The sequence below is a fragment of the Bidens hawaiensis genome, unplaced genomic scaffold (assembly GCF_021521415.1).
Source record: "Bidens hawaiensis isolate Kalapana, Puna unplaced genomic scaffold, B.hawaiensis_p1.1 tig00010569_1, whole genome shotgun sequence".
Lineage (NCBI taxonomy): Eukaryota > Viridiplantae > Streptophyta > Magnoliopsida > Asterales > Asteraceae > Bidens > Bidens hawaiensis.
The window spans coordinates 407,628-413,745 of record NW_027491807.1 but is presented as its reverse complement, the minus strand read 5'-3'; positions in this window follow the sequence as shown (position 1 = coordinate 413,745).

Below are 6,118 nucleotides of genomic sequence, written 5' to 3'. Positions count from 1 at the left end.
GTCTCAAGAACCAAAAATACACGAGGGAATACGGGCATTTTCTAGATATGTTCCGACAATTGAAAATTAATCTTCCGTTTGTTGAAGCCCTCCAACACAAGCCAAAGTATGCGAAGTTTTTGAAAGATTTACTTAAGAGAAAAGATCGGTTGGTAGAGGTTTCGTCTATTCCGCTTAGCGGGGATTGTTCGGCGGTAGTGTTGAACCGGGTCCCGGAAAAGTTGTCGGATCCGGGTGTGTTTACATTCCCGTGCACGTTCGGAAGTGATATGATGAGTCAAGCGTTGGCAGATTTGGGTGCGAGTATTAATCTTATGCCATATTCGTTGTTTGAGAAGTTGGAGTTAGGTGAGCTTACACCGACTCGTATGTCGTTGTCGTTGGCGGATCGTTCGGTTAAGTATCCGCGAGGTATTATTGAGAATTTATTAGTGAAAGTTGACAAGTTTGTATTTCCGGTTGATTTTGTAGTACTTGACATGGAGGCCGACGAGAAGGTCCCCATTATTCTCGGTCGGCCGTTTTTGAGAACGGCTAAAGCTCTTATTGATGTGTATGAGGGGCGAATCACACTTCGGGTGGGTGATGAGAATGTTACTTATGATATTGCAAAGTCGATGAAGCACCGGGATGATAGTGACGATGTTAGTGGTCCATACCATTCGGTATATTTTCTAAACTCGTTTATTCCGGGTTTTGATAAATGTCTTGATTATATATGTCGAACCGATTTGGTTGGGATGGATATGGATGACGAGTTGACGGAGATTATGGAGGATTGTGAGGAAGAAGTGGTAGATGACGTTTCTTGTTCGGCGGAGATCATGGGGGTTTGTGAAATTATTTGTGAGAAAGAGGCGGAAAAGCCCGCTCCGTTGGAATTAAAGGTACTTTCGTCACATTTAGAGTATGCGTATCTTGAAGAGGGCTCGGATTTGCCCGTTATTGTTTCGTCTAAGTTGAGTGAGGAAGAGAAGTCAAAGTTGATAGAGGTATTGAAGATGAATAAAAGGGAGATTGCATGGAGACTTTCAGATATTCAAGGTATTAGCCCCGCTTATTGTACCCACCGGATTTTGATGGAAGATGAGTATAAACCGGTGGTTCAACCCCAAAGGCGTTTGAATCCAAATATGCAAGAAGTTGTCATGAAAGAGGTTCTTAAGTTATTGGATGCCGGGGTGATTTATCCAATTTCGGACTCTCCATGGGTAAGTCCAACTCAAGTTGTTCCAAAGAAAGGGGGGATGACGGTTGTCATGAACGAGAAGAATGAACTCATCCCTTCGCGTACGGTTACCGGTTGGCGGGTTTATATTGACTACCGGAGGTTGAATGATGCTACTCGAAAAGACCACTTCCCGTTGCCGTTTATTGATCAAATGTTGGAGCGTCTCGCAGGTCAGCAATTTTATTGTTTTCTTGACGGTTTTTCAGGTTATTTTCAGATTCCTATCGCACCGGAAGATCAAGAGAAGACGAATTTTACGTGTTTGTATGGAACATATGCTTATCGTCGCATGCCGTTTGGGTTGTGTAATGCTCCGACTACCTTTCAGCTTTGTATGGTGGCAATCTTTCAAGACATGATAGAGACGTCCACGGAGGTTTTTATGGATGATTTTTCGGTGTATGGAAATTCATTCGATCATTGCTTGGTTAATCTTGAGAAAATGTTGAAGAGGTGTATTGAGACGAAATTGATGTTGAACTGGGAAAAGTGTCACTTTATGGTGACGGAAGGGATAGTCTTGGGTCATAAAATTTCAAGAGAATGTATAGAGGTGGATCGGGCGAAGATTGATACGATTAGTAGGCTTCCTCCACCGACAAATGTTAAGGCTATAAGAAGTTTTCTCGGTCATGCGGGTTTTTACCGGCGGTTTATTAAAGACTTTTCAACGATTACCCGCCCGATGACCCGATTGTTAGAGAAAGATGTCCCGTTTGTGTTCGATGAAGATTGTTTGAAGGCGTTCAAGTTTCTGAAAGATCAACTCGTAAGTGCTCCTATTCTCGTGTCACCGGATTGGAATTTACCATTTGAGCTCATGTGCGATGCGAGCGATTATGCGGTTGGAGCGGTTTTGGGACAAAGACGTGAAAAGCATTTTCACCCTATTTATTATGCAAGCAAGACGTTGAATGATGCCCAAGAGAATTACACCACCACCGAAAAGGAACTTTTAGCCGTTGTGTTTGCATTTGACAAGTTCCGGTCTTATCTCGTACTTTCAAAGACCACTGTTTTTACCGATCATGCGGCCTTGCGTTTTCTCTTTCACAAGAAAGACGCGAAACCCCGTCTCATACGGTGGATTCTTTTACTTTCCGAGTTTGATATAGAGATTAAAGACAAGAAGGGGGCAGAGAACGTGGCGGCGGATCATCTTTCTCGTCTAGAAGATCCGAAGAGAGAAAAGATTCGTGAAGAAGAAATTGGTGATAGATTCCCGCACGAGTGATTGATTTTTTTACGGCCGAAAAACAAGGTTTGCCATGGTTCACCGATTTGGCTAATTTTTTGTCTACGGGCCTTGTGTTAAAAGGGATGACTACTCAACAAAAGAAGAAATTTTTCCGGGATATCAATCGGTATGTTTAGGATGATCCTTATCTTTTCAAAATTGGTGGTGACCGAATTCTTAGAAGATGTATGTCGAAAGAAGAAGGGTTGAGTATTCTGAAGCATGTTCATGAAGGTTTAACGGGCGGTCATCATGGAGCGCATGCCACGGCTCAAAAGGTATTTGATTGTGGTTTTTATTGGCCATCGGTTGTAAAAGATGCGGTGGAATTTGTTAAGACTTGTGACGCTTGTCAACGCACCGGAAAAATTTCATCGAAAAACGAGATGCCTCAAAATCCCATACAAACTCTTGAAATATTTGACGTTTGGGGCATCGACTTTATGGGACCGTTTCCCGTTTCCGGTGGTCATAAGTATATTTTGGTGGCAATAGATTATGTTTCCAAGTGGGTTGAAGCCCAAGCGTTGGCCACGAATGATGCTAGAGTTGTTGTGAAGTTCTTAAAAAAGTTGTTTACTCGGTTCGGAACTCCACGGGCAATTATTAGTGATCGAGGTACCCATTTTTTTAATTCCGTCATGGAGAAAGCATTAGCTCGTTATGGAGTTACTCATCGCACCTCTACTGCTTACTATCCTCAAACGAATGGTCAAGTCGAGAATGCTAATCGAGGAGTGAAGAGAATTTTGGAGAAGACGGTTGGGATTAGTCGGAAAGATTGGTCGGAGAAATTGGATGACGCGTTGTGGGCATTTAGAACCGCGTAAATGATGATGGAGGATACTAATATATATTTGTCAAAACCTTAAATGCAAAATACTATACTGTTCTGTTTAGGTTTGACTATACTTTAAAATAGTGTTCAACTAGATTTAATGGCGGATTCAGAAAATTTTGTCAGTGGGTGCAAAGAACGGTCAACACAGAACGGGTCAAATCAAACTAAAACGGGTCAAACCAAAATGGGCTTGGTCAGATGAACTTACATTAAATAAACCACGTATAGAAATGTAAGCAATAAATTTTCCCAAAACACAATAACAATATACATATCACAATTGATATAAACCTTTGCATAATTGTTACGGCACAAAGCGCTCTTACGTGCAAATAAAAAAAATAGTGCAGAACTATAAAAAAGAGATGATAATTTGAATACTATCATATTTTGGTCTAATTTGTATGATGGTCCGATTAAACAAAATATATCACTATATTAATAACTAACTGATGAAGTGGTTAGACAATCAAATAATCTAAGCTTAATTTTTTATTTTGTGAAAGAAAAACTGCAATTGCGTTTGAAAAGTTGGCTCGGAAAGTTGAGTTTGGGGCACTAAAAAAACACGGATGGGACCCTTGGGGTCTTTGAACCTAATATGGTAGAAGTTTATAGAAGAAAATACTAATTTGAGGGGGTGCATACACTCCCCCTGGCTCAATGCTGAATCCGCACCTGGCTAGATTAACATATTCATTAAAGTAATAACTAAATTATAATGGTTTAACTATCTAGTGTTTCGGACAACACCTTGACTTACAATACGTCAGGTGCTGGTAATTAGCCGGACAACACTTCTACCTATATTAAGAGCTCGGGAAATTGTCTACGACTTATATTCAGAGCGTCGAGACGTCGTAATCTAATCATTGGATGTCGAGACGTCGTAAGGGCTCGTGAATGAAATTAGAATTTAAAGTAATTCCAATGAGATCCAACCATCAATGGAATATCTAGAATACTTCCACATTCTAAAGGAATTAAAAAAAAAACGTTATAATGCTCAATTGGGTTTGGATCGGAACTGGTTTCGGGTTGGAAAGTGTGCCAGATCGGAACGGGTTCATGCCAGGACAAGTTTTGAGATGGAACAGGTTTTCGAGTTGGGACGGGTAGGTTTCAGGTCCATCGGGTTTCAAGATGAGTTTCCGGCTTGGACGGTTTGAGTAGGAACAGGTTTCGGGTTTCAGATCGGAATGGATATTGATTAGGAATAAGTTTCGGGTTGTAACGAGGTTCTAGTCTATACATGCACAGGTCGGGACAAGTTTGGATCGGAGCAGGTTCAAGTCGTCACGGATTTCATGTCAGAACAGGTTTCGGGTTTCATATCGGAACGGGTTTAGGTCAAGACGGGTTTCGAGTTAGGACGTTTTGTTTCAAATTGGGACGGGTTGGGGTCGGAATAAGTTTCGGGTGGTATGTTACATGTATAAATCATATGAATGCTCTAACACCAACAGTTTACCTTAATGTTAGGGTAAAATTACCACCCAGATGTCCCACAAGGACCAATTTCTTTTAATTCAATTCTAGAACGCATGGAGCGTTTAAGGCCACAACCAATCCTACGCCCTTTGTGATCATCATTGACTAAATCTTCCACATCATACGTAGACTTGTTGACTCACATAGACTTTTTTGCTATATAAACCAAGTAATAACGAAGTATATGAAATCATACTTTTAAGTTGCTGGAGAATGAAATCTGTTCGCTTCATTCTATGCTTTATTGTTCTTTTAGCACTTCTTCTAATTTCTTATGCCGGAAGAACTTATCCATCCCACGCTCATAGTCCACAAGGTATGTTACATGTATAAATAATATATAGTTGCAAATGGTTCATGATCAGTATTATGGCGGGACGGTTTGTGTCTCACCCAATGTTTTCAGACTCGGACCGGACATTCATTCGAATGCCTTATCGGGTCACAAATCGGACTGGCTCGTGAGGTTGGACTAGACATTGACCTGGATGACGTCAATATAATTTTTATTTATAAAGAAATATAATAATATAAAGATTTGCTTCTGGGTTAGTCTCTATTTGCTTACCGCATCCTCCATACTTTGTATTCTATTGATTTTGAAGTTGGGAAAAAGCATTGAAGGGTTTGTGAGATTCCAAAAAATCAATAATTCGTAGCCTCCGACAATCCTACTATTTTCATGTTCATTTTCAAATTCAATGTGCTTTATAATATATGTAAGAGTAAAGTGACATTTTTGTCCTTATGGTTTTGCAAATAATGTGAATTTAGTTTAAAAAGTTTATTTTTTTTATATGGATCATTCACGTTTTCCAATTCTCGCCAATTACATCCAAATCACTAACTCAGTTAAATTTAATCGTTAAGTCATGGGTAGACATGTCTTTTCACTATTTCTTTATTATAATACTTATTTCAGTGAACTGCTGTTTTCGTCCTTTTGGTTTGTTCAAATCTGCGGTTTTAGTCCAATAGTATCAAGTTTGAAATTTTCGTTTGCAATTAAACCCGAATTTATTAAACTCGTTAAGTCCGGTCGTTAACCCATCTGTGTACCTTTGTCGTTTTTCTCCCCAAATACACTTCAGTCCTAATTCGCAAGCCCAATGCATCACGTGAGGGGTTGGGGTGTATTCGGAGAAAAAGGAAAAAAAGATGGAACAAAACTGTCAGACTATGGAGATGGAGGTGGTGTTTGGTAATGGTAGCGGTGGGGTGGTGGTGGCGATGGAGGTGATGAATTTGGAGGGACACAAACTTAACGGGGGCACAATGAGATTTTCATAAAAGGGCATAATAGTCATTTCAGTTTTTT